The sequence below is a fragment of the Schistocerca gregaria genome, chromosome 1 (genome assembly GCF_023897955.1).
Source record: "Schistocerca gregaria isolate iqSchGreg1 chromosome 1, iqSchGreg1.2, whole genome shotgun sequence".
Taxonomy (NCBI): Eukaryota; Metazoa; Arthropoda; class Insecta; order Orthoptera; family Acrididae; genus Schistocerca; species Schistocerca gregaria.
In genome coordinates, this window is record NC_064920.1 from 1,055,763,052 (window position 1) to 1,055,773,444 (window position 10,393).

General features: G+C 45.3%; 1 non-coding gene across 1 annotated transcript; it reads left to right on the forward strand.

Annotated features, from left to right (window-relative positions):
* The first annotated feature begins 8,260 nt into the window (after positions 1 to 8,260).
* Trnat-ugu (transfer RNA threonine (anticodon UGU)) lies at positions 8,261 to 8,334 on the forward strand. Its single transcript has one exon. It is a non-coding gene; the product is annotated as a tRNA-Thr (tRNA).
* Positions 8,335 to 10,393: the final 2,059 nt, after the last annotated feature.

Below are 10,393 nucleotides of genomic sequence, written 5' to 3' on the forward strand. Positions count from 1 at the left end.
TTAGTATTTATGGTAGTTTGGAAATTAGTTGAGAGATTTACTAAGTGTTAAGGATAATATATTAAATACAGATGCAAAACAACACTAAATATGTTTTGGAAACTAATATGTAAGTAAACTATTACCAAATGTACTTAAATTTGTGGTATAACGCAAAATATGCACGATCAAAAATTAGGCCTTAACAGCCGAATGTAACCAAAACAAACTTTTTGGGATAAGTAGAAGAATACGCAAATAAAAGAAAAACCTTTAATGGCAAGCTTGAAGAGCACACTAATGAACTTATTTAATTAGTTAATCTATAACAAATGCACTTACGATTGCGATATAATGCTAAGTATGCACACTCGGAAAGTAAAGCAAAGCCACGAAATATAAACAAAACGAAATTTTCGCGGTTACTGGAACAATACGCAAATAAAAGAAAAACCTTTAATGGTAAGCTTGAAAGGCACCCTAATGAACGTATTTAATCAGTTAAACTACAGCAAATGCACTCCCAATTGCGGTATAACGCTAAACATGCACACTCGAAAAATTAGGCCTAAGCAGCAGTAAGTAAACAAATGAACTTTTCGTGATTACTAGAACTCTACGCAAATAAGAGAGAAACTTTTAATGGTGAGCTTGAAGAGTACACTAAACAACGTATTTAATTAGTTAAAAGTGTTCAACTACATTTAATTACAACCTAAATAACTTATCTTTCACGAGAGATCGTAAGAGATGGAAAAGAGGCACCGTGGTACAACAACCGAGATAGAAAACTGCTGCGGAAGCAAAGGAAACTTCACAGCAAACATAAACATAGCCAAAGCCTTGCAGACAAACAAAAATTACGCGAAGCGAAATGTAGTGTGAGGAGGGCTATGCGAGACGCTTTCAATGAATTCGAAAGTAAAGTTCTATGTACTGACTTCGCAGAAAATCCTAAGAAATTTTGGTCCTATGTCAAAGCGGTAGGTGGATCAAAACAAAATGTCCAGACACTCTGTGACCAAAATGGTACTGAAACAGAGGATGACAGACTAAAGGCCGAAATACTAAATGTCTTCTTCCAAAGCTATTTCACAGAGGAAGACTGCACTGTGCTTCCTTCTCTAGATTGTCGCACAGTTGACAAAATGGTAGATATCGAAATAGACGACAGAAGGATAGAGAAACAATTAAAATAGCTCAAAAGAGGAAAGGCCGCTGGTCCTGGTGGGATACCAGTTCGATTTTACACAGAGTACGCGAAGGAACTTGCCCCATTTCTTGCAGCGGTGTACCGTAGGTCTCTAGAAGAGCGAAGCGTTCCAAAGGATTGGAAAAGGGCACAGGTCATCCCAGTTTTCAAGAAGGGACGTCGCACAGATGTGCAGAACTATAGACCTTTATCGCTAACGTCGATCAGTTGTAGAATTTTGGAACACGTATTATGTTCGAGTATAATGTCTTTTCTGGAGACTAGAAATCTACTCTGTAGGAATCAGCATGGGTTTCGAAAAAGACGGTCGTGTGAAACCCAGCTCGCGCTATTCGTCCACGAGACTCAGAGGGCCTTAGACACGTGTTCACAGGTAGATGCCGTGTTTCTTGACTTCCGCAAGGCGTTTGACACAGTTCCCCACAATCGTTTAATGAACAAAGTAAGAGCATACGCACTGTCAGATCAATTGTGTGATTGGATTCATGAGTTCCTAGATAACAGAACGCAGCATGTTATTCTCAATGGAGAGAAGTCTTCCGAAGTAAGAGTGATTTCAGGTGTGCCGCAGGGGAGTGTCATAGGACCGTTGCTATTCACAATATACATAAATGACCTGGTGGATGACATCGGAAGTTCACTGAGGCTTTTTGCAGATGATGCTGTGGTGTATCGAGAGGTTGGAACAATGGAAAATTATACTGAAATGCAGGAGGATCTGCAGCGAATTGACGCATGGTGCACGGAATAGCAACTGAATCTCAATGTAGACAAGTGTAATGTGATGCGAATACATAGAAAGATAGGTCTCTTATCATTTAGCTACAAAATAGCAGGTCAGCAACTGGAAGCAGTTAATTCCATAAATTATCTGGGAGTACGCATTAGGAATGATTTAAAATGGAATGATCATATAAAGTTGATCGTCGGTAAAGCAGATGCCAGACTGAGATTCATTGGAAGAATCCTAAGGAAATGCAATCCGACAACAAAGGAAGTAGGTTACAGTACGCTTGTTCGCCCACTGCTTGAATATTGCTCAGCAGTGTGGGATCCGCACCAGATAGGGTTGATAGAAGAGATAGAGAAGATCCAACGGAGAGCAGCGCTCTTCGTTACAGGATCATTTAGTAATCGCGAAAGCGTTACGGAGATGATAGATAAACTCCAGTGGAAGACTCTGCAGGAGAGACGCTCAGTAGCTCGGTACGGGCTTTTGTTGAAGTTTCGAGAACATACCTTCACCGAGGAGTCAAGCAGTATATTGCTCCCTCCTACGTATATCTCGCGAAGAGACCATGGGGATAAAATCAGAGAGATTAGAGCCCACACAGAAGCATACCGACAATCCTTCTTTCCACGTACAATACGAGACTGGAATAGAAGGGAGAACCGATAGAGGTACTCAGGGTACCCTCCGCCACACACCGTCAGGTGGCTTGCGGAGTATGGATGTAGATGTAGATGTAGAGCTCTGCCTCTGTACGTGCGGTCTTGTGCAGCGCTACCAACTTAACAACAAATGGTCTGAGAACTTGATGGCCTTAATAATGGTGTGAGAACTTTTAGCATTATGCTTGATAATGACTTAAAATCATATACCTAGATAGTAAAGAAGATAAATATAGGTATACACACTCAAATGGGTGTTTACTCTTTCAAAAAGTATTGTATGACTGTGGCTCAACACATCGATAGCTTTTTACATTCGCGGACAATTTTGGCCCCGAGACACATATGTGATTATGAAGGGCTTGAATGACTGCAAACGGTCACCAGCTAATAGAACGTAACCAAGTCCAATCAATGATGGGCTCAGTTGGGCCAGAGGAACAAGTTCATTACATGTTGAATCAGCCAACACCATTATGGAACCGCCACGAGCTTGCACTGCGTCTCGTTGAAACCTGGGTCCATCGCTTCGTGGGGTCTGCAGCTCATCCGAGCCCCACCATCAACTCTTACTAACTGAAATTGGGACTCATGTGACCAGGCCACGGTTTTCCGATCGTCAGGGGTCCAACCGCTGTGGTTAGGAGTGCAGGAAAGGCGTTGCAAGCGATGTCGTACTGTTAGCAAAGACACTTGCGTCGGTCGTCTGCTGCCATAGCCCATTAACGCCAAATATCGCAGCACTGTCCAGAAGGGTACGTTCGTCGTACGTCATACGTTGATTTCTGCCTTTATTTCACGCAGTGGTGATTACCTCTTAGCACTGACAACAGCCGGAGCTCTCGGTCGTAAAGTGAAGGACGTCGGCCACAGCGGTTTCCGGGATTGAGCGGTAATGCTTGAAATCTGGAATTCTCGGTATGCTCTTGACACTGTGGATATCAGAATACTGAATTACGAAACGATATTTGAAATGGAATGTTCCATGCGTCTAGGTCCAACTACCATTCCTCGTTCAAAGTCTTTTAATTCCCACCGTGCGGTCAGAATCACGTCGTAAGCCATTTCACGTGAATGACCTGAGTGCCCGCGACAGCCTCACCAATGCGCTGCCCTTTTATACCTTGTGTATGCGATACTACCGCCACCTGTAATTGTGCATGAAGCTATCCCATGACTTGCAAAAAATGGTTTAAATGGTTCTCAGCACTATGGGACTAAACATCTGAGGTCATCAGTCCCATAGAACTTAGAACTACGAGGGTCGGTCAAAAAGTAATGCCTCCCATTTTTTTCTACTTAAAAAAATTAAGTTAAGTGAAAAATTTGAATTTGGCGCCATTCCTCAAACCTTCTTCTGCAATCCACTGCAGTAGTAACTTTCTGTGTCAACAGGTGGCAGCACAGCAGAAGTTTGTAAGATGGCCGACATCGATGTTCGTTTGAGACAGCGTTGTGTGATTGAATTCTTGAATGCAGAAGGTGAAACGCCCATACGCATTCATGAAAGACTGAAGAAGGTGTATGGTGTTGTGACAGTGGATGTCAGCACTGTTAGACGATGGGTTCGTCGTTGTAAAGAAGCTGAAGGGCAAACACCGTTGACTGACGAAAAGCGGAGCGGCAGGCCGGTGAGTGCAGTGACTCCACACAACATTCAGCAAGTTGATGACATCATTCGTGGTGACCGTCGGGTGACTGCAGATGAAGTGTGTCGCATTATTTCTCTTAGTAAAGGCAGTGTGATCACGATTATTAAACAATTGGAGTACTCAAAAGTTTGTGCACGGTGGGTTCCAAGAATGTTAACCGATCAGAATAAAGAGGCAAGGAAAACAATAGCCTCCCAACACTTGCAGCGCTTCCGTTTGGAGGGAGATGAGTTTCTGAAAAAAATTGTGACCGGGGACGAAACATGGGTGCATTTTTTTGAACCCGAATCAAAGAGGCAGTCAATGGAGTGGCGTCACACAAGCTCGCCGAGGAAGAAAAAATTCAAAACTGTGCGATCGGCAGGGAAAGTTACTCGTATGGCAACAGTTTTCTGGGATACAGAGGGTGTGATTCTGGTTGATTTTTTGGAGCAGGGATGCACAATAAATTCTGTTCAATACGTCACAACCCTCAAAAAACTTAAAGCACGTCTTCAGCGAGTTCGCCCAACAAAATCAATGGCAGATGTTCTTCTTTTGCATGACAATGCAAGACCACACACCAGTCGTCACACCTCTGACGAGATTGTCAAAATTGGATGGGAAGTTTTGCCTCATCCCCCATACAGCCCTGACCTGGCACCATCAGACTTCCATCTGTTCGGGCCACTAAAAGAAGCTCATCGTGGGATTCATTTTGAAGATGAGGAGGCCGTCAAAACATCCGTGCGTCAATGGCTTCGGAAGCAGAGCTGTGATTTTTACCGTGCTGGGATACATGCCCTTGTTCAAAGATGGACCAAAACTGTAGAGATGGGCGGAGATTACATTGAAAAATGACAAAATGATCCTCAATGTTGTGGTTTTCAACCTATGTAATTGCATTTAAATTTCCTGACAATTAAACGTAGAAAAAAAATAGGAAGCATTACTTTTTGACTGACCCTCGTACTTAAACCTAACTAACCTAAGGATATCACACACATCGATGCCCGAGGCAGGATTCGAACCTGCGGCCGTAGCAGTTGCGCGGTTCCGGACTGAAGCGCCTAGGACAGCTCGTCCACCGAGGCCGGCTCCCATGACTTTCCTCTCTTCAGTGACAGATAGATGGCGATAAGTGGTAGAGACGGCAGAGTACAACCCCGGTGGATCAATTAGTGTTTCTTGTTTCTTGCATGAATGAAACGTGTCGCCAGGTGGGATGAATCACATTATACCAAGTAGATTATCGTGACAAGGTCCGCGATCATCCAGGTTAAGAGCAACTAGAAATTTGCAGCACACAATAAACGCAAGGCATTGGGTAGTATCATGATTTGCGGACCATTCACGTGGTATTGTAGGGGACCTAAGGTAGTAGCTGAAGTTACCATGACAACTGTTGAATACATAAACATACTGTGGTCCATCTGTATCTTTCTGCGCATGACGTACTAAACGATAGCGATAGCATCTCCAATGGGGTATCTGCCTGTGCCACAAGACAGGATCCTAGTTGAGACCGGCCGGAGTGGCCGAGCGCTTCTAGGCGCTACAGTCTGGAACCGCGCGACCGCTACGGCCGCAGGTTTGAATCCTGCCTCGGGCATGGATGTGTTGTTAGTTAGGTTTAAGTATTTCTAAGTTCTAGGGGAATGATGACCTCAACAGATAAGTCCCATAGTGCTCAGAGCCATTTGAACGATTTTTTTTTTTCGTGGTTGAGAAGAATGTTACCTTGGTCTGATCTTAAGTCTCTGTTACAGATCTGGGTTTCTATCGGGCGGCAGCTGCGCGCACACAAGCCACCGGTTTGTAATTTACTGTAACAGCGTTATCTGTATGGAGAAATCGATGCCACATTACTCCTGAAACGTACCGAGGACATGTCAAATCCATGCCACGCAGAATTATTGCTCTGCTGTGTTCCAAACGTGGACCAACACATTATTTAGTACATGTTCGTCATGTTAGTGCCCATCAGTGCAGATAAAAAGGGTAGTCGGGGTCGAATGACAGTACACCTATTATAACAGTAACCTTAGATCGTAATGGCAATGATTTTTTTTTAAATTTTTATTGCAATACATAATAATTATACAAAATGACCCACCACCTTAATGATTAGTCGGTCCTAATGCTAATACAATATTGTATGTTATTTGCAGGTATTACAGTTAATTTGTGAACTACAGACAGTGTGAACAGTGCAGGTTAATGGGCAACATTACGATTTTGTTAAAGTATACACTACTACCTAGTTGATAGTAACGCTAACTGCCTGCAGCGTTACAGATGTGTCAGTATAGATATAAACCTACTACAAGGCCTTGCTCATCGAGCTAATCGCAATGAGCGTGCCCTGCCACTAGTTAGGCCAAAATTGCTTGTCGCTGCAGATTCCTATTTTAGTCTCTGCTTCTAATCCTACTAACTACTAACTAACCTACATCAAATCCGGTGCTATCATAATCGTGAAGTTGGTGGACCCCATTACCCCTAGCCCTGCACGTGGCGGGTTCCAACTAACAAGTCGACCTGTCCACGCACAGGCGGTACAGGATCCGGGTACTAGGACACGTTCAGTAGTTGGTCCTAATCGCGAAAGTCCCTCAGATATGCAGTCAGAACTTTACGTGATATCTCATTTGCCAGGTTATTCGAAGTTTCAGAAGTCTCTTCGTGTCGTAGTAGGTCGTATGTGTTATTGTTTGGTAGTTGTTGTCTTAATCTAACTGCTACATCATCGAAAGGGTGGCAATCTCAAACCACATGATCAGGAGTACCCTCCGATGCGCCACAGTTACCCTCAGGTGTAGCCCTTTCCCAAAACCGGCATAGATATGTCGCGTAGGGCCCCATGACCAGTGAGAAAATGAATTAGACCCCGAGTTGGTTCGAAGCACCTCATGCCTAGCCTTTCTTTAACATTTGGCAAGAGTCTGAAGGTTCTTCTGCCAGATTCATCCATTTCCCATGATTCCTGCCATAAGTCCTCATCCCTTCTCCTTATCTCTCCCTTGTCCCTAGCCTGAACTGCCAAAATATTTACTATTTTCATGTCGTTCCCTTTCTTAGCCCAGTACTATGCTGTTTGCACTCGAATTTCAATATCCAGAGGACAAAGCCCCATTATCACTAATAGGGCACCACCTGGAGATGTTCTGTAAGCCCCCACAAATCTTAACAGCATGTTCCTTTCTACTCTTCTCACTGTCATGGCAGGCGCCACCCTTGCGAGCCTGTGTGCCCAGACTCCCGAGCCGTAATCTACTACTGAAGTTAGTATACTGTTATGGTACAATTTTGTTAGGTGGGAGGGGGGGGGAGGTGAAATCTTTCGTGTCCGATGGAGACGAGGGTATTGAGTACTTGTAATGCTCTTTGGGTTACGGATTCAATGTGCTTCCCGAAGTTCCACCTTTCATCGATGACAACTCCCAAGCAGCGAGTCTCGTGCCGTCTGAGAACTGGTGAGCCCCAAATTCTCACTGCAGGAATGGCCATGTATCAGCCACCGTCGGCATGACGGGAGCAGCGGCCGGTGCGTCGCGGCTTTGAGTCGGCGCCGCAGCTCTCAAGGGCAGAGGCGGGCTGGCGCTTCCGTTGTGAGTCGGCTCGCGCCGTACAATGCTAGGTGTGCCGCGATGTTTCTGCCAGATACGCTTGCGCCCCGTAACGGTAACTATTGTTCTAGCCGGGGACCAGCTGGCGGCCGCGCCCGCTACCTGTCTGCTACTCGGACGGCGTTTGGTCACCACCCACTGCTCCCTAACAACTTCTTTTACGACGCGACTGAGACATAGCTAAGTGCGCTCGTCAACCGATTCGCGACATTCACACGAATAATTTATACCATGAAACTTCCTGGCAGATTAAAACTGTGTGCCGGACCGAGACTCGAACTCGGGAGATTTGCCTTTCGTGGGCAAGTGCTCTACCAACTGAGCTACCCAAGCATGACTAACGCCCCGCCCTCACAGCTGGCAGAAGTAAAGCTGTGAGGACGGGGCGTTAGTTGTGCTCGGGTAGCTCATTTGGTGCCTCCTTAGCTCAGGGGCAGAGCACTGGTCTTGTAAACCAGGGGTCGTGAGTTCGATTCTCACAGGGGCAGCACAATGCCGGCACGGTAGCTCAGCGTGTTCGGTCAGAGGGTTAGCTGCCCCCTGTAATAAAAAAAAAATAATAAGTTAATCGATCAACAAAGAACTGCAGTGGATGTCTTACGACGTTCGCACCGAGCAGATGCAACGAACAAAAAGCGAACAAAATGAGATTTAAAAAAAAGTTGGTAGAGCACTTGCCCGCGAAAAGCAAAGGTCCCGAGTTCGAGTCTTGATCCGGCACACAGTTTTAATCTGCCAGGAAGTTTTATAGCAGCGCACACTCCGCTGCAGAGTGAAAATCTCGTTCTCATTCTGGAATTTATACCATCGTGATTTACATTGATTCTGTCAGGCAAAGGTGCTTCCAAAAACAACAAGCCAACAGTGCAACGGTCACTATAAAACATGGAAACGTGGGGGATTCTGAAGAACGCTTCTCTCAGGTAAGCCAATGTGAGAAGTAGCCTATTTCACACTGGATGAGACTTAATTCTAGAAAAACAACGGAGGGTTATCAGTTTATTTTTGTCCTCTAGTGCGGAATTTGATACAAGGGAAATCTTGACGTCTTACCTGAATCGCGATACAGAAAACAAAGGACTGCCAGTAAGGGGAGCAGAGATACCGCACCTTAAAATATTATGCAAACTAAAGAGGGAGAGAGGAGAAAGGAAAGAAAAGGAAAGGATTTAATGACATCAGCTGCATCGGGACTTTGTGAGGGGTCAGCGGCGAAGAACGAAAATGTGTGCCATATCAGGACTACAACCCAGTATATCCTACTTACAGTGCAATTGCGTTAACCACTGCGCCACCCTGACAAGATCTTTATCGAAAATCCACAGCCTGTCTCAGCATGCTCCTTGACCGGCTTATAACACTAACTGCGTACGAGTGTTTGCTATCAATTACCAAGTTTGGTTTACTAAGCACGGTGCCCCAACAGAACTACTAGTCCTGTCACGGGAAAAGCCACGTATAGCACTTACACTGCACCGTTTGCTATACAGATATAACATTTGTAACCAATTTAGATATTTACATAACTGGCCATTAAAATTGCTACCATGAAGATGACGTGCTACAGACGCGAAATTTAACCGACAGCAAGAACATGTTGTGATATGCAAATGATTATCTTTTCACAGCATTCACACAAGGCTGGCGCCGGTGGCAACACCTAGAACGTGCTCACACAAGGAAAGTTTCCAACCGATTTCTCATACACAAGCAGCAGTTGACCAGCGTTGCCTGGTGAAACGTTTTTGTGATGCCTCGTATAAGAAGGAGAAATGCGTACCATCACTTTTCCGACTTTGAAAAACGTCGGATTGTAGCCTATCACGATTGCGGTTTATCGTATTGCGACATTGCTGCGCGCGTTGGTCGAGGTCCAATGACTGTTAGCAGAATATGGAATCGGCGGGTTCAGGAGGGTAATACGGAACGCCGTGCTGGATACCAACGGCCTCGTATCACTGGCAGTCGAGATGACAGGCATATTATACGCATGGCTGTAACGGATCGTGCAGCCACGTCTCGATCCCTGAATCAACAGATGGGGACGTTTGCAAGACAACAACCATTTGCTCGAACAGTTCGACGACGTTTGCAGCAGCATGGACTATCAGCTCGGAGACCATGTCTGTGGTTACCCTTGACGCTGCATCACAGACTAGAGCGCCTGCGATGGTGTACTCAACGACGAACCTGGGTGCATGAATGGCAAAACGTCATTATTTCGGATGAATCCAGGTTCTGTTTACAGCATCATGATGGTCACATCCGTGTTTGGCGACATCGCGGTGAACGCACATTGGAAGCGTGTATTCATCATCGCCATACTGGCGTATCACCCAGAGTGATGGCATGGGGTGCGATTGGTTACACGTCTCGGTCACCTGTTGTTCGAATTGACGGCACTTTGAACAGTGGACGTTACATTTCAGATGTGTTACGACCCGTGGCCCTACCCTTCATTCGCTCCCTGCGAAACCCTACATTTCAGCAGCATAACGCACGACCGCATGTTTCAGGTCCTGTACGGGCCTTTCTGGATACAGAAAATG